Source organism: Borostomias antarcticus, assembly GCF_949987555.1.
Source record: "Borostomias antarcticus genome assembly, chromosome: 4".
Classification (NCBI taxonomy): Eukaryota; Metazoa; Chordata; class Actinopteri; order Stomiiformes; family Stomiidae; genus Borostomias; species Borostomias antarcticus.
This window is the reverse complement of record NC_140237.1, coordinates 9349184-9368461: the sequence shown is the minus strand read 5'-3', so window position 1 is coordinate 9368461 and position 19278 is coordinate 9349184.

Sequence of the window (19278 nt, the reverse complement as noted above, 5' to 3'; positions counted from 1 at the left end):
AAATGAAAAAAGCATTCTGTCCCATTTTGGTTCACATAATTGGTCATAGTGTTCACCTATTCAACGATGTATGCCAAAAAAAATACAAAATTCTACTTTTGTTGTAATCTTGTATCAAAGTATATAATTTCTTACTTCCTGGAAAATGGTAGGTCACGTGCAATGACGACAACAGGTACCTTAGATTTTAGGACAATAATCTCACGACATCCACCCGTCAATCAACGTTATATCCTTCTATCTAATCTGTCTAAAGTTCTTAAAACCCATCCCCTTGTCAATGTTCCAATCAAATTCCTCTAAACGCATGTCCCACCCTCATAGCTTGTTTGCGTCGGAAATACGTCAAACTATGGACTGGACTATGGACTGTCGAATCAGAGTGATGTAGTCTCATTAGATCGTAGGAAATGCACATAGTTTAAAAGAATGTTTACTGATTTTACAGTATTATTGAGTTTACAGCAGTAATGGGTTCATTCACAGGCTGAAATAATGTATGTTATTAGCTAGGCAGCTATTAATGCACTACAGGTTTACTTATCATGTTAAAAATAAATTGTTTACGTTTCGTTAAAGAAGTTTGCTATGTTGATAAGTTACAGTATGCCTGAGAGCTGAGAGTAGTTGTATGTCATGGATTCACGCAGTACGTACAGTAGCTGCATACTGAGTGTGCATAGTTCATTGATGCCTTTCTAGAATATTTAGTAAATTTGTATCATCTTCCAATACCAGCGTGATCATTGAACCTGTAACAAAAACAACACCCTATATAGCTAGAGAAGATTATTATTTTAATCACGTAAGATGAAAAACAGCTCAGGCTCCATACACCCCTTTACCCTTACCTTAAAGCTGCAATAAGTAGTTTTATTCATATTGTCAAAACAAATTAAAACCACCTGATATCAGATTGTTTCATTGAGCCATATCATCCTAATAGCGTCCTACTTCAATGACTCACCCCTACCGGTCGCCACATCTGTTGTTATTCCAGCATTTCTGCCTGTGTTGTCAAATTACAGACGTACCTTTGCTCCGCCCCCGTGCCTTAAACCTCTATGTTATACGCTGTGAGACTTTTGTTTGTAAACAAGAACTCTTACTGGCATCTAGCGGTAAAAAAAATCCATAGTGCAGCTTTAACGTATTTCAAGTCCTAGGTCCTCCGGGGCAACCTTAAAGCAAACATATCTTGGTAATGCCACTTGACAAATACTGTTACTCTATTAACACAATAACACAAGAAAAAAATCACAATTTAACATGGTATTTAAACACTGGAATACCTTAGGTGGTACAAACTTGCTCAATCCTGTGAGCGCATCTGCTAGATGGGTGATTAGCTGCTCATCCACTTCAGCAAAAGATGCTGTTCCATCATTAATTTCAATGGCCGAGTTGAACCCCAAGGGGCAAAAATTTGCCAGACTTACTACTGCATTACCGTCAAAAGACCACTGATATCACTTTTTGCAACACAATATCGAAATGAAGAGGTTCAATGACCAGGATTGAGTTGAGGATAGTTTTGCTATGAGTAAGCCTGAAAAGTTCTTCACGGAGACATAGTTTTACTCTGTACAGTAGATTACCCATTCAACATTTTAAAAGAACTCAGGTCGATTGACAACAGCATTTTATAAAAACAAATATGATAGAAAATGAAGGTGTTAGGTGTGAAGAGTCACAGCAATGGAGGAGTCGGATGGACAGTTCAAGCCCGGAGGGGCGATTTAATAGAACCAAGGAGGGGAGCCACAAAAGGTTTCCACAAAAATAAGGGGATGAACAATAGTTGTTACAAACACTGCCAGTAAATAAAAAATAAAACATTGTGCTGGAGAGAGCTGTACAGATGGTTGGAGGTGGAGGGGTGCAGGCTGTAGACAACTAGTCCAAACAAAAGGCTGGAGGAGTACAGCTGGGGGCCTTGGACTGGAGGCTGGAGTAAAAGGATTTAGGATTTTATTAGGATCCCCATTCGTTCATGCAACGCATCAGCTACTCTTCCTGGGTCCACACAAAACATAAAACATGACAACACTTACAGAGAAAATAGCCATATGAAGATTAAAATAAAATTGTATGTCACACAATAGTCTTTCTCAAAAGTATTGCATATTCATTGATATTCCTATACCATTATACTGGTACAACGACAAATAATTTTTTGTTCAATTCATAGGATTTTTAGCTCAATACATAGGATGTACAAAATGTGCTTACTGACGTAGGGCTATTAGGTTATGCATAAGATTGACATGACAATATCATGATGCTGTCATAACAATGACATGACACATGAAGAATCTTTTTGGATCTTGTCATTAAGTGTCATTCGGCTTTTTAATGCAAAGTTGACATTATTTGAGATGTCTTTGTTATGACATCTTGACATTAACAAGACAACATACAGTAACCGATCATAAACGTGACCAAGCAGGCCTAATTATCAAAACGTGGTGTGCATAAGGCCGTGTTCACACTGGACTTCTTCTTTTTTTAACACCGCCTGGTGAGTTGAATTTTGTTTACCTTTTCAGAAAAGCGCTGTGTGATGTTAAGCGCCTTCCTGACAGCTGACCAATCAGGACGAGGAGAAGTGTACCATCCCTAACTTAGTTACCAGTGCCCCCAAAACACTTCAAGATGGATAAAGTAGCCTACCGGTTGAGCCACTTGTTATTGCCGTTTCAAAATACATGGAGTTATAACGATACATTTATAAAAGGTTGTGATATGCCGTACTGCTGTCGGCTACGGATGATATCATGTAGGCTACGGCTACCCAAAAAACGGTGCCTTGGCTGGTCAGGTACACCCTCCTCCTCCCCCTCAAATGTGAAAGCCAATGCGAGTACTAATTCATTTGCCATAATTTTAGCTGATAGCTATTAATTTATAGTAGGCTAGGATAACAAAATATTGTCATACAGTACAACGCCTGTACTGTATTTTATATTAAAATACAATAATCTTGTTTTGTTGATTTGGAGAGAAAAACAATTCTCAAAGGATGAAGTGAAAGATACTTTCATAGATGTTCGCATTTTTTTCAGTGTAAGGCAGAACGTTTTTATTTAAAAAAAACTTCAGCAGCAAATGTTGAGTTATACTTAGACACATCACAAATTTGGTATTCAAAATAATGTAATCTTTCTGGGTGGTTATATTTCTGCCAGTCAATGCATGGATATATAAACTTGTGATTATGAAAAATTGACATAAAATAAAAAAAAATTGAAAAAGAAAAACTGAATGACATTTTACTGTAATACTGTAATAATTTTAGGGAAGTGTAATTTCAGTTTAAATTTTTTGCTACTTTGAAAACCTTATACGGCATTGACCCCAAGCTGTCGTTATAAAGACATCTCAAAAAATGTCGGCTTTGCATTAAAAATTGACCGAATGACACTTAATGATAACAGTCATATACATTCATAAAGATACTTCATATGTTATGACTGTCATGACAGCATCATGTCAGTCTTATGCACACCCCTTCGAATAAAGAGTTATCAAAACATTCAACATACTGTAGCCCATTCTAAAAGAGACAGGGGGTCACCTTTGGGTCCTGATACAGCTGTCCATCAGCCCCCAGCTCCTCCTCTCTCTCGGTGGTCTCACCGCTGCTTTCCTCTCGCCTTCTGAAACCAGCTCATCAAACCCTTTTTTTGTGTGTTTTCTTTATCCCTTTTTGGTGTGTTCTCTTGACCTTTGCTGTTGGTGTTTTCTTTATCCCTTTTTGGTGTGTTCTCTTGACCCTTGCTGTTGGTGTTTTCTTGGCGCCTCAAAGAAGCAGTTAGAACTTCTTTATACTCCTCCCTCTGTCTCGCGCACTGCTCTCTCCATTCCGCCGCCTTTTGTCTGAACAGCTTTAGCTGGCGCTCCTCCTCTTTTTGCTTCTCCATTTTTCTTTGCCTCTCCTCTTCTCTTTGTCTTTCTTGCTCTCTGGCTATCTCTTTCTCTATCTCCTCTTCTCTTTGTCTTTCTTGCTCTCTGGCTATCTCTTTCTCCCTCTCCCTCTTCACTTTCAGACCCTCCAACCACTTCCTGTTTTCCTCCTCATGTTGTGCCTGTCTTGATTTATTTTCTTCCCTCATCCGGGCCTCCTCCTCCCATCTCTTCTCACACTCTCTCATTTTTTCCTCCTCTCTCCTAATTCTCTCACCATCTTTGATATTTTCCCTCTGCCTTTCTAAGTCCGTTGCAAGAAAGACCAGATTTTGAGCTGTGGCCTCCTTTATCATCTCATTAACCTGGGCCACCTGCTTCTTCTTTGCCTCTGACAGTATTTGTCGCTTCTCGTCCTCCTTCCTCTCTTTTTCTTTCTGTTCCTTCTCATGTTGTTGTCTCAACAACCTCTCCTTTCTTTTCTCCACCCTCTTTCTCTCCATCTCATTCAATCTCTCCATCTCCTTTTGTCTTGTGTCCATGACTGTGTAATTAAACATTCTCATTCTCTGTCTCTCTATTCTATGTCTGCCTTCTCTCAGTCTCTCCTCCCTCTCTCCCTCATCTGCTTCTTGTCTTTCCTCCCCATCTCTCTCTCTTTTTAGCTCTTCCTCATGCCCACTTCCCATCTCTCTTTCCATTTCATTCTGTCTCTCCTGTCCCTCTTTTTCTTCCATCTTATGCTCAATGGCTCTCTTTCTCTCATTCTCTTTCAGTTGCTCACTTTCCAACCTATTTTTCTCCTCTTGTCTCTCTACCTCCCTTTGTCTTTGCTCTTCCCTTCTTTCTTTCTCTATCTGAGTCTCATACTCTTTTTGACTTTCCACTTCCTCCATCTCTCTTTCCATTTCATTCTGTCTCTCTTTCTCTTCCATTTCATGCTCAATGGCTCTTTTTCTCTCAGTCTCTTTCAGTTGCTCACTTTTCAACCTCTTTTTCTCCTCTTGTCTCTCTACCTCCCTTTGTCTTTGCTTTTCCCTTCTTTCTTTCTCTATCTGAGTCTCATACTCTTTTTGACTTTCCACTTCCTCCATCTCTCTTTCCATTTCATTCTGTCTCTCTTTCTCTTCCATTTCATGCTCAATGGCTCTTTTTCTCTCAGTCTCTTTCAGTTGCTCACTTTTCAACCTCTTTTTCTCCTCTTGTCTCTCTACCTCCCTTTGTCTTTGCTCTTCCCTTCTTTCTCTCTCTATCTGAGTCTCATACTCTTTTTGACTTTCCACTTCCTCCATCTCTCTTTCCATTTCATTCTGTCTCTCTTTCTCTTCCATTTCATGCTCAATGGCTCTCTTTCTCTCAGTCTCTTTCAGTTGCTCACTTTTCAACCTCTTTTTCTCCTCTTGTCTCTCTACCTCCCTTTGTCTTTGCTCTTCCCTTCTTTTTCTCTCTATCTGAGTCTCGTACTCTTTTTGACTTTCCTCTTCCTCCATCTCTCGTTCCATTTCTTTCTGTCTCTCTTGTCTCTCTTTTTCTTCCATTTCATGCTCAATGGCTCTCTTTCTCTCAGTCTCTTTCAGTTGCTCACTTTTCAACCTCTTTTTCTCCTCTTGTCTCTCTACCCCCCTTTGTCTTTGCTCTTCCCTTCTTTTTTTCTCTATCTGAGTCTCGTACTCTTTTTGACTTTCCTCTTCCTCCATCTCTCTTTCCATTTCTTTCTGTCTCTCCTGTCTCTCATTTTCTTCCATTTCATGCTCAATGGCTCTCTTTCTCTGAGTCTCTTTCAGTTGCTCACTTTTCAACCTCTTTTTCTCCTCTTGTCTCTCTACCTCCCTTTGTCTTTGCTCTTCCCTTCTTTTTTTCTCTATCTGAGTCTCGTACTCATTTTGACTTTCCACTTCCTCCATCTCTCTTTCAATTTCTTTCTGTCTCTCCTGTCTCTCTTTCTCTTCCATCTTATGCTCAATGGCTCTCTTTCTCTCAGTCTCTTTCAGTTGCTCACTTTTCAACCTCTTTTTCTCCTCTTGTCTCTCTACCTCCCTTTGTCTTTGCTCTTCCCTTCTTTCTATCTCTATCTGAGTCTCATACTCTTTTTGACTTTCCACTTCCTCCATCTCTCTTTCCATTTCTTTCTGTCTCTCTTGTCTCTCTTTTTCTTCCATGTCATGCTCAATGGCTCTCTTTCTCTCAGTCTCTTTCAGTTGCTCACTTTTCAACCTATTTTTCTCCTCTCGTCTCTCTACCTCCCTTTGTCTTTGCTCTTCCCTTCTTTCATTCTCTATCTGAGTCTCATAATTTTTTTGACTTTCCACTTCCTCCATCTCTCTTTCCATTTCTTTCTGTCTCTCTTGTCTCTCTTTTTCTTCCATTTCATGCTCAATGGCTCTCTTTCTCTCAGTCTCTTTCAGTTGCTCACTTTTCAACCTCTTTTTCTCATCTTGTCTCTCTACCTCCCTTTGTCTTTGCTCTTCCCTTCTTTCTTTCTCTATCTGAGTCTCGTACTCTTTTTGACTTTCCATTTCCTCCATCTCTCTTTCAATTTCTTTCCGTCTCTCCTGTCTCTCTTTCTCTTCCATCTTATGCTCAATGGCTCTCTTTCTCTCAGTCTCTTTCAGTTGCTCACTTTCCAACCTCGTTTTCTCCTCTTTTTTGTCCTGTTCTAGTTGTTTAACATTTTCTCTGAGCCATTCAATTTCCAACTTCATTGCCACCATTTTCTTCTCTACCTCCTTTCGTCTCTGCTGACCTTCTTCCCTTCTGTCTCTCTCTCTGCATCTCTTTCTCTGTTTGTCTTTCCATTTCTTTCTGTCTCTCCTGTCTCTCTTTTTCTTCCATCCTTTCCTCAATGGCTCTCTTTCTTTCACTCTCTTTCAGTTGCTCACTTTCCAACCTTGTTTTCTCCTCTTTTTTGTCCTGTTCTAGTTGTTGAACATTTTCTCTGAGCCATTCAATTTCCAACTTCATTTCCACCATTTTCTTATCTACCTCCTTTCTCTGCTCCTCTGCTTCCCTTCTTTCTCTCTCTCTCTGCATCTCTTTTTCTGTTTGTCTTTCCATTTCTTTCTGTCTCTCTTTTTCTTCCATCCTTTCCTCAATGGCTCTCTTTCTCTCTCTCAACCTCTTTTTCTCCTCTCTTCTCTCTACCTCCCTTTGTCTTTGTCTTTCTTTCTCTCTCTGCCTCTCATTCTCACTTTGACTTTCCACTTCATCCATTTCTCTTTCCATTTCTTTCTCTAGTCTCTCTACCACCCTTTGTCTTTGTATTTGTCTTTCTTTCTCTCTCTGCCTCTCTTTCTCTCTCTGCCTCTCATTCTCTCTTTGACTTTCCACTTCTTCCATTTCTTTCTCTCGTCTCTCTACCTCCCTTTGTCTGTGCTCTTCTTTCTCTCTCTGCAGTCTTAGTGTCTGCAACTGAATGTGAAATGTACAAAATCTATAACATAACCACGACTTTGCTTGCACAGTTAGACCGAAACTCCTGACTGAATGACTAGTCATCTGCCATAATCTATATTCAGTTGAGAGCTGATGCAGAAGGGCTTCATGATGAAGTCCTTTGACAACCCATATCAAGCCTTAAGCCACTAAAATACTTGTTTCTTTAAACAGGCATGCAAACTTGTCACCTTTTAGCGAAATTCGCCGTTTTCCAAAATAGGTCACCTACATGATTCATGCAGATCAGATGACAAATGTAGTTTCTTTGTTGTAGTTTTTTTTGGGGGGGGGGGGAGGGTTGAGAGCCTGCCTATCAAAGCGACTTACATAGAAAGACAATAAATCTGTGAGTGTGGACATTGCTAGGGTTTTTCCTGCATAGAGAATTTTTGGGCGCCCCCCAAGAGATTTTAGCCAGAGCCAAAGGAAAATCACCAGTGCCAAAATGCAAAAAATTTAGCAATTCAAATCATCTACAAATGTGTTTAGTAGCTTGTTTCAAGTACAGCCCATCCCTCTTTCTTGCATTGTCTAGTAATCGAGATCAGCAAAGAATATAGGCATATTATATATGCTGGTATAATTTTTTTTTTTTTTTAAAGTGTGTGCATCACCCCCCAAAGATCCATTCTGAGCCAGGAAAAACCCTGCATTGGGATTGGGCCAATGGAGCAAGCAAATCTGATGCTGAGCATGCGCATTTGGATCTATATGCATGTGCATAAAAAGGAAGCAAGCGAAATTGCACCTGATACAGCAGGAATCAGCCGATTCCGGCAGCTATCACTAACTGTAGCTAGTTCGCTCCGCTAGCTAACTAGGGAGCGAGTGGTAACACTGGAAGAGTGACAGGGACTCCAGTGCCGACCCCTAGCTCCCCTAGCACACAGCTTACTAGTAGGAACGCTAGCTAGTTTTGCACTCTGGGTTGTGTCCACGTCTGGGTTGTTTGACCCACCCATCCACCCTCAAAAGCGCTCGTAAATAAATACCCTGCATATGCTATGCATCGAGATATGTGAACCTTCTCACCTGCTAGCAGGTCAACAGGTGCCCTCCTGTGTGGTTCTAATCGGCTGGTTTACGTTGATTTTTCTCAAATAGATTTGTTTGATTCCTGCTGTATCGTGTGGAAATTGAGCCAAAAGTGTGTGCCAGCCACAAACCTACATAAGATCAACCCCAAAAGCTGCCAGCCCAGGGACATATCCCCCTCACATTTCAAAATATAGGTTTTACCCCCTCCACACACACACTTTTTCTAATCTCTCAAATTACATTTATTTTGCCTGCCACTCTCTGCTGATAGCTCAGCTGTTTGCCTGCTACAGTACTTTCTCACTGTAAGGTAACCGTGGCAACGTAGCGAGCAAAACCTGGTATGGATTTTCAGTCTTATTTGTTCTCACTTAATGAAAGTGGAATCGAGTCATTTGGAGATGTGACTCGTCTCTGTATGGAAGCGTTTTTTTCTGACCACTTCGTCGGAGGAGTAGGATATAGGCTAATTCAGCCCATGAAATAGTTGTGTAACTGGTGGGGCTGCCCTTTTTTACATTTTCTTAGGAAATGTGAGCATATCATAGACTACATTGTTATATCCAAAGCGTTTTACAATGACCTCTCATTCACCCATTCACACACATTCATACACCAATGGCAGTAGCTGCCCTGCAAGGTGCTAGCCTGCTCATTGGGAGCAATTTGGAGAACCGCCGACCCTACAGTCATTGGACGATCTGCTCAACCTCCTAAGCCACAGCAGCCCCAAACTAAATGTATAATTTGAACTTTATTTTGTTCAGTCTTGTAATTCTGTTAGATTGTCCCCAGCACCAGAGTAATCCTAAAATCCTAAAATAATTTTGCATTTAGTAGTTGAGAAAAAAAAAACTGCGTTCCCCTGCCCCCCTAGCGGGTGTGTGCTTTTCTGCTCACGCATCCTTCTCACATTTTTCACATCTAACCAGTTTGCATGCCTGTTTAAACATGGTCATCAGTGGTGTAGCTTGGTCTAGACCAGTTAACACTGTGCTAGAGAACTTCTCTAACCACAGAGCTCCACTAATGGACCTGATCAGGTGGGCCAACATATAGAACAATTCTGTCTTCACAGAACACAGTCCCCTTTACAACCGCTTTGGATTTGGAGCAGCTGAGTTCTGTTTCAGAAATAACTAGTGTTCCGTAGTGAAAGTATAGAGTGAGTAACAGAGTCTTACCTCTAACCAGAACCGTATGTTCTCCTTCCGGAGATCCCTGATGGTGTTGTCCTTCTGCTTCACCTGATCCTGGAGCAGCTGCATGTAGCCCCAGGAGAGGCTGGGACTGGCCCTGAAGAACACACACCCATTACTGAAAGTGCAATACCTTAGCACTCCAGAGCAGAAACATCATCCATGATTTAATTATAAAACAATGACAATTATAAAACAATGATCTGACTGCAGCCTCACTTTCTGCAGCAAAATGGCAGACTGGTATTGAGATAGAGTTTTGCTTCAATGGGACATATTAGTTGAAAAGGTGAAGAGGAGACTTACCAGCGTGGGAATGACATGTAGCACCTGCACAAAAGAGTCAAGTCAGAACAGTGTTAGTGCAGTTCTCAAGCCATCCCTATGAGAATCCTTGTAACACCTTGGAGTTTATTATCCTGCTTATAACAAGGCCACTTGCCAAAGATAAAAAAAAAACATGTGCCATTTACTCACATTTTCTACATTATCATATAAAGAAATGTTATTTATGCTTTTCTCACTGCTGGCTGTCATTATAGTCCCTTTGCACTAAATCACTTTGCTATGGAATTACAAATGGCATATCATCAAAGACATATTACCGAACGGGCCACCGGGCCGAGGCCTCAGGGGGCCCTTTGCATTTCTTGTTGCAGGGACACCGATAGAAATTTAGGGTGAGATTCCTTACACAAACATTAAAAAACATTAATATTTTGAACAGTTTATAGGGGCCCACGTTTATTTTATTTTTTTTGGAGAGGGAATCCTTTTTGTCTGTGCGTCTTGTGTCTTGCGGTCTGTTGTTGACCTGCAATTCCATTGCTGCTACCACAAGAGGCAGTAGTCCCAGAACATCAAAACCAAAAGACTCCACTGACCCCTACATGCGTAGTTTCTCTCCCTATATGCGTGTGTGTACGGGGTGTGCAGGGGGGGGGGGGGGCTGGGGGGCATTGGGACCCTGTGCAAGACCCCACGGTACGCTACTGTATTATAGACAGACAGTCCTCATTACAATAGGAGTAGGACACTTCAAATCCTATAGTAATTCATTTTTGTATAGGATGTGATGCACCAGTCGCTCTACGCCTATGTGGTTTATTTTCAGTGATTAGACTGACTGTTGACTGGCACATCTTTAGGTGGTGATGGAGAAATGAGCTTAATGTATTGATGCTTTTTTGTGCGTGACTTACAGTGCCAGTGCACCTAGTATAGCGTTCGTCCGGTCATCACTCCCTCCCTCCCTCCCTCCCTCCCCTCCGTTACTGCGGACAATGTTGGCCTGCATTTCTCTGTTGGCACCACAAGAGGCAGTAGTCCCAGCACACCAAAATCAAGAAGGACACCAAAATCAACCCGCTGATCTACACTGCACAAGTAGAGTAGTGGTGAGAGCATTGGACTCCCACCCTGGAGACTGGGGTTGAAGACCCGGTGGGGATGACTTTATACCCCAAACCTCCACATGTTCATCCTTTCACTCCAACCTTTACCCCTTGCCTTATAGATCAGATCCTGTCTCAACCCCAACCCATATTCTAACCCCAATCCACACTAGGGACTGGAAGAAGGACACCAAAACCCACCCGCCGATCTCAACTGCAGAAGTAGAGTAGTGGTGAGAGACCAGGTTCCTGGTGGGGATGACTTTATGTTATCATCAGTGTAACTGTTTTAGCCACTGACCGCTACCATTAATGTTATGGAAGCTGCTGCTAGTTGTTGTGAGCCCATGAGCTAACTGGCTATCCCGCTCTTATTGTGCTGGATTAGCATTGGAAGCATTGGAACTGATGTGTCCAGGTGACAAGACCCATCTTTATTTATCAGACATTATTTCATGTAATTTCAATTCAGAGCTATTTCAGTGGCATGACTAGCTTCCGTCCTCCCAGCTCTGAACAGAAACAAGCCAGCCAATGCACATAAGCCAGGCTGGACCTGGCCTGGTTAGGCCAACTTTTCAGAACGCCTGTATTTGGAGAGGATGCCACTGTCCGAGAGGACATCTGGAGGACTGAAGTTGGTCCTGGTGAAATTATTAAAATGAACCAAATGGCTGACAGCGTCGCCTTTGGTTCAATACAAGGATGCGTTTTAATGCATCCATGATGTACTGTATGTACATAACATTACAGTCATTTAGCACTTAAGCTTTTATCCGACTCACAATAATTGAATTTAACGTATAAAAGCCAGTTTACTACTACTTGCCAGAACTTACAAGTGCTTCTCCTTTCTAAAACAAGTGACTAAGAGCATAGTGCTGAAGGCAAAGTGCAAAAATAGCAATCTATTCAAATACAATAAGCATGAGTTGGCTGTGACACACTAAATAGAAGGGGACTTTAATTCATGTAATCAATTACACCTGTGTCTTCCCTACTATGGATCTAGAAGGCCTCATTGGATTAATCAATTCGCCTAATATTGGTTAGTATCCTACAATAGGCCTTAGGCTATAGTGGTGGGGTAGGCCTACAGACAGCCAGAAAAGCCATGTCATCAAATTGTCCCTTTACATTGCCTAAGAAAATGTTGTTCACAGATTGGATTTATATTATGGATAGTCCCTATATTTTATTTGGTTCAATACATTTTTAAAAGACAACATTCCTGTGATGTGTTATGTAGGTTACAAAAACATTGTTTTCATCATTCACTATTCGAGTTGATTGTAGACTATTGATGTAATTTGCGCTGGTAGGGTACACTATACAACTATAACGGGATGAACGGTGCGCACCGCTAAGGGACAGCTTACAATGGGTTCAGACCGCCCTTAAGAAAGTATCCCCACCGTAGCCTCCACCTTAGGAGGGTCTGGGAAACTGCACCATAAGGAAGAAGAGCTTACGACGCAGTTTATGATGCACGTGAGTTATGATGGCTCCGGAAAACGCGGCCTTGGACTTTTCAACATCAGTGCTAATTTTAGGCTAGGTAACAGCTATTTCCCACATCACTGCCAGTGTTTTTAAGAGTATTATACTGTTCCAGTTGAAATGCAAATTAGGGTCATTTTCGTCTCTGAATAAATACAAAATTAAATAATCAATTTGCTATCACTTCTCTCATGTTATTTTTGATTTGCCTTGTTTGCTGGCTTCGCCAGAGCACATTAAACCACCCTTGCGAGAAGTTGCGTCAACATGGCGACAAATACAACATTAATCTGCTTTTACGGGTAGGCGACTTACCTCAATACTTAATCTTCAAATACTTATAACACTAATCTTCAAATGAATGCCTTGAATCTGTGTATGTGGCTGGAATGACACTGGATGTAGGTTACATCTAGACACAACTCCCAGTGCTCCAAGGGTTTATGACATCATAATGCATGACCACTCTGACAAAAATATACTGTATGTTTCTTTTTTTCATGGTATATATTTTCTATAAATGTCACTAATACACTTACATACACACACGCACGCACACAAGCACATCTGTTACTGTGTTAATGATCATTTAATATGCAAATATTCACTGTTAATTACTACTGCTTATTTATTTTCAAGTTCATTTAAAAGTTCAAAGTTCATTTATGTATTATTTTACATTTGATTTTGTATGAGTATATATTTTTTGTTAATTGTCTCCTGATTGACCTATTTTATGAACTATTTTTCTATCCATCTATTAGTTTACTTAATTAATTGTATGCTTAATTTGTTTTCTCATGTAATTATTGAATTGTATTCTTGATGCTTTGGCAATACTGTGAACCTGACATTCATGCCAATAAAGCATATTGAATTGAACCAGGCCAGGTCCAGCCTGGCTTATGTGCGTGGCTGACTTGTTTCTGTTCAGGACTGGTAGGACGGAAGCTAGTCATGCCACTGAAATAGCTGTGAATTGAAATGACATGAAATAATGTCTGATAAATCAGTCATCAGTGGTGTAAGTGAGTGCATGAGTGAGTGAAGAGTGTATGGGTGCAGTGTTGAGTAGTGAAGAGTGTATGGGTGCAGTGTTGAGTAGTGAAGAGTGTATGGGTGCAGTGTTGAGTAGTGCAAAGCCAGGTTCAAACTACAAAGCAAGGCAAAGCAAATCAGTGTCCCCGGGAGGAGGAAGGGCAGCAACTGAGCTCCCAGCTCTTCTGGTAGAGCCCTGACCATGGCCCTGACACACCGGGCCCAGGTGTGCCAGGGTAGCTGCTGATGACGGCCACGCCCACCTCAGGAACCTGCTAGAACAGACACACTGAACAGACAGTGAACACACACACACACACACACACACACACACGACACACCCAGACAGGCAAATGCAGTAGGCGGGGCCGTCACATAGACCCCAGGGTGTCTTACCTAGCAACTCACCCCTTGGACGTAGGCTATAACTAATAATAACAATAATAATAGTGGAAGCTGAGACAAACTGGACAACGTAACAAACTAACTGACAAATTAAACAAGTAACCAAGACAGACAAAACATAAAGACTAGAACATGATAATAGCTATAACAACAAAACAGAGGATCGAGCTTAACCTAACAAAGGGATCGAGGCGACAAACAAAAGATCCTAACAAAACAGGTCGCCTCCCAACTGAACAAAATTCAGGGTTTTTAAGGACACGGACAGACAGTTGATTGGACACGACAGGGCTGGGGGAGGAGCGGTTGATTGAAGAAATGATGAATGACGGGACCAGGTGACCAATGATGACAGCCAGAGACCTGAATGAGGATTGATAGTGAGAGACACGGCTCTACCCTGCGGCATTCGGGGTCTCCCGAATTCCCGCCTCCTGACTCCGGAGATGGGGCGCATTCGCGCTCCTCATCCCCGGAGAGTAGGCCTAATCCTGAGACGCCCAGCACCAAAGACATTATAAATACATTTCTTTATAATGTCTATGCCCAGCACCTCAGCACACGCACAGCGCGTGCTCCAACGCCACAGGTGAAGGCAATTGTGGTGATTAGTGAACGAGCTTACGGCTGAGTGCTGCGCACCGGGTCCCAATCATCATCGCCTGCCTACAAGAACCCTGGTTTTCTCCATGCTCATCTCCAGATCTTCCCATAGAATACCTGTGGCAAGTACCCTAGCCAGCTTAGCCAACTTTGATTGCTGTCCGTATCGCTGTTGTGCTTTTTTTTTTTTTTTTTAACCTTTTGGTGTTTTCAGTTTTGCTTATCCGTATTTTTCTCGTTCCGTTTTTTCCCTCCAGACCCAGTGTGCAGTGCTCGGCTTGCCTGCTATCACCACCCCTGGACTGAAACACGGATTCCCTGACCCCCCTTCTGGATATGGACTTTTGATTACGTATTATTGTTTGTTGATCTCCTGACCCCTGCCTGTTAATCGTTTTTGACCTTGCCTGCTGGACTTTGTATGTAGTATTAAACCGCCCTTTGGGCTTTGAATTTTTTCTCTGCCTCCTGTGTCGTGCGTTTGGGTCCAAATCCAACCCGGTCATAACACCTTGAGCCTATAGAGCTAGTGTACATACCTGTAGTGGACAGTTAGGGGTTGAAGTTCAACTCATGTTTACCAGCTGTACGAATGTTGGTGATACCTTTCTTATGACAGCACCAGTACTCCAAAGTCCTACTGTAACTTCTGATGTTTTGTTGGAATTTGTGTGTTTATCTCCAGAACAAGTTGGGTCTGAGTCAGCAGAAAGTCCAGCAGAGAGTCGAGGAGAGAGAGGAGCTGAAGGAGGTCCAGCAGGCTGTGGAGTCTCTCCAGGTCAGCATCAGGATGTCAGCTACTCTAGCTATGGTGGAGGGAGATACCTGGTCTTGTGAAACCATCCTGAACTCACCAGCTCTCTTTCAGTTTTCCTCTGCAAATCAGGATGGTCTTATGAGGCTAGGAGATACCTGTAGGGCAGCTATAACTCACATTCAGGATTTTTGGTTTCAGTTTCTTTCTTTCTTTCTTTCTTTCTTTCTTTCTTTATTCCTTTCTTTATTCCTTCCTTCCAGCGCTCTGGCCAGGCAGCAGAGCAGGACAGTGAGAGGATCTTCACTGAGCTGATCTGCTCCATTGAGAAATGGCGCTCTGAGGTGAAGGAGCTGATCAGAGCCCAGCAGAGGGCAGCAGTGAGTGAGGCTGAAGGACTGGTGGAGAGACAAGAGCAGGAGATAGCTGAGCTGAGGAGGAGAAATGCGGAGCTGGAGCAGCTCTCACACACAGAAGATCACATCCACTTCCTCCAGGTACAGTAGCTGGAATATCCTGGCACCTGGCATGTGAACATCAAATGGTTTGGTGTATTGATTAGGCCAGCATATTCTGTACACTCTGTATGTGTTTCTGTTCATCTCTCTCTCTCTCTCTCTCTCCCTCCACCAGTCTGTTTCCAGTCCCAGTGTATCTTCACCTCCCCAGCGTCTCTGTTCCTTCTCAGGTCTTCAGTGATGTGACTAAGGCTGTCTCTGAGCTGAGAGAGAAACTAGAGGACGTGATCAAGGTAGAGTGATCTCCTTCACAGGTGTGTTGGAAGAGTTTTGAGAATTATTCTGTAAAAATATCACTAAAGTACAGAGAGCAACAAGTGATCCTGTCTCGTCCAATAAGAAACAATGTGACCGGGGGTGTGTGTGTGTGTGTGTGTGTGTGTGTGTGTGTGTGTGTGTGTGTGTGTGTGTCAAGGTTATAATAGTTTTGCTTTTTTCATTAGTTTTTATTTTTATATCGTTTTAACTTTTTGTTTTAAATTTCAGTTTAGTTTTGATTAGTTTTAAAGCAGGTTTGCTAGTTTAGTTTCGTGTTTTTTTTTTGAAAATGCTTAGTTTTAGTTTAGTTTTTATTAGTTTTAGTTTTTTTTTCTTCTGCGCTAGCCTCGTGAGACCATCCTGATCTCACAAGCTCATGTTGTTTCACTCCATGTGAAACAATCCATCTGGTGCACGTCAGGTTACTTCTGCGCAGGGACACAGCTAAAAAAAATGGAGGATAGATTTCATATCCACCCAAAATACTAGGCTTATGTATGAAATGAAAAAGACTAAAACTAAGGACATTTTCCCAATAATTGTAGTTTATTTTAGTTAGTTTTGTAAACACACAATACAGTTTTAGTTAGTTATCGTTTTTTTGTAAAGTCTAGTTTTTATTTTTATTTCAGTTAACTAAAATGTTTTTTCACACCTAGTTTTCGTTTTTTAGTTAGTTTTCGTTAACTATAATAACCTTGGTGTGTGTGTGTCTTTAGTGGATGTGTTGTCTCCGCCAGAGCCGAGGACCAGAGCACATTTCTTACATTGTGAGTGTCTGAAGTCTCCACCTCACTCTGTTGAAAGATAAATCACCAATACCAGCTTTAAGGGGGACAGATGAACGGCCATGTTATTAACTCTGATCTGGTCTCTGCTCTGTCCCAGATTCCTGTCTGCTCACTCTGGACCCAAACACAGCAAGCAGTTACCTCTTTCTGTCTGGGGAGAACAGGAAGGTGACATATGAAGAGCAGATCCAGCCATATCCCGGCCATCCAGACAGATCCACCCGCTACCCCCAGGTGCTGTGTAGAGAGGCTCTGTCTGGGCGCTGTTACTGGGAGGTGGAATGGAGAGGTAGAGTTGACATAGCAGTCTCATATAAAGGGGGGGGCGGCAGGGGAAGAAGAGAGGAACATAACGTTGCCTCTGGCTCGGGGAAGAAGAGAGGAACATAACGTTGCCTCTGGCTCAAGTTTGCAACCTCATGAAGCAGAGTTCAGACTAGATTCACCCAGCCACTCTATCCTGGGTTTGTATGCCTTAATGCAGTCATGGTTTTCTCAGTCATTTTGTCTTTAAAGATTCAGCTGATTACTAATAATTGTTCTTAATTGTTCTTGCATTGTACTTCAGGAGGCCTAATGGAATGAAATCTTCATACCATCATTATAATTTTTGAACTTTGGTTCTTTAATATTGTAATTTCAACTTGATCATTGTGTCTTAGATTCATTCATAAACATCTATTATAAAATATGATATTGTTGATGTACTTTGATACTGTATAAGGGTTCTTTTGTCTCTGTACAATGACTGAATCAGGCATTCATGAATGTTGATGTTTGACTTGTTTAAATGATTGGTTAGTTTTCTTTCTCCTACTGTTACCTCGAGTGGCTGTTATATTTCATCCTGAAGTAAAGATTAAATAAAGGCATATGAAACTGAAAGACATCTCATTACTGTATGAAAATGTGTGGAATTCGCTCTTATTACTAAAGCTCTTTCCCTCCCTTCCTCCCCGTACCCACCTTACATCCTTTCATCCCTCACTCTGTCTTTCCATCTCTCTCTCCCTCTCTCTCTGTTTCGCTGTTGTTTTTCCTCTTATATCTCTGCACCCTATCACTATCATAATTACTAAGCATAAACATGTAATAGATTCTGGTCAACCTATGAATGAATGTTCTTGTTTATGGCAAAAACCAGGCCAGGTCTAGCCTGGCTTATGTGCGTGGCTGGCTTGTTTCTGTTCAGGACTGGTAGGGCGGAGGCTAGTCATGCCACTGAAATAGCTGTGAATTGAAATGACATGAAATAATGTCTGATAAATTAAGATAGGTATTGTCGCCTGGACAGATCAGTTCCAATGCTTTTTTGGAAAGAAGTGCCTCTCCCTCTTCGCAAGCTGTTTTTTGAACCCCCTTCCAGGAGGGCAGGGTGTTGACGTCACGTCTCTTCGGGTGAACACAGTCCTTCTCTCCTCCCTGGCAGATTAACAATCCCTGCATTCAACAGTTTATCTCTCTCCCACCCACAGCAGGACATCACAGAATAAATGTCTAACATCTTATCAAATATCCTACTTTAAGCATTACCTATACTCAAACAGTTGATACATGGATACATTCTCCAATCATTACATTGTCATTACTGTCTCGCACGTATACAAGGTTACAGTTGATCTTGACTAAGAACAGATACATGACATATAAATGTTTACTTCTACTTTAAGTGATTACATTTCCAACAAATGATATTAAACTCTAAGCAGGGTTACTAATTGATTACATCTTCTACTTTTAAGCCTGTTATTCGCATCTTTACACACTAAAGGCTGTTGTTTCTCAGGCAGTCCTTCCAACACAGCTCCTTTGTAATCTGCACTTCTGATAAACGCCAGGCCTGAGCCAGATGAGGGGGGGGGGGGTTCCTTCACTTTCCCAGAGCTAGCCGGGCCCTTGTCAGTTCCATGTGTGTGTGGACCATTCATTATTCATCCATCCATCCATTTTTTTTAGAGGGATCTGCTCATAATATTTATTACTACCGTTCCGGCCTGTCCCAGGTGCTCGGGCCGGATCTGCCCCCGTAGGCCTCTCGTCTCTGAATCACCAAGCACACTCTGCGCTAATTGGTTTGGGACGGGACATGGCGAAGCTCGGCGTGAACGCGCAGACGGAGGGGGAGTGGATAGGGTGGGGGCCTAGGGGGAGGGGATAGGGTGAGGGCCTAGGGGGAGGGGATAGGGTGAGGGGATAGGGTGAGGGCCTAGGGGGAGGGGATAGGGGGAGGGGATAGGGTGAGGGCCTAGGGGGAGGGGATAGGGTGAGGGGATAGGGGGAGTGGAAAGGGTGGGGGCCTAGGGGGAGGGGATAGGGTGAGGGCCTAGGGGGAGGGCCTAGGGGGAGGGCCTAGGGGGAGGGGATAGGGTGAGGGCCTAGGGGGAGGGGATAGGGTGAGGGCCTAGGGGGAGGGGATAGGGGGAGTGGAAAGGGTGGGGG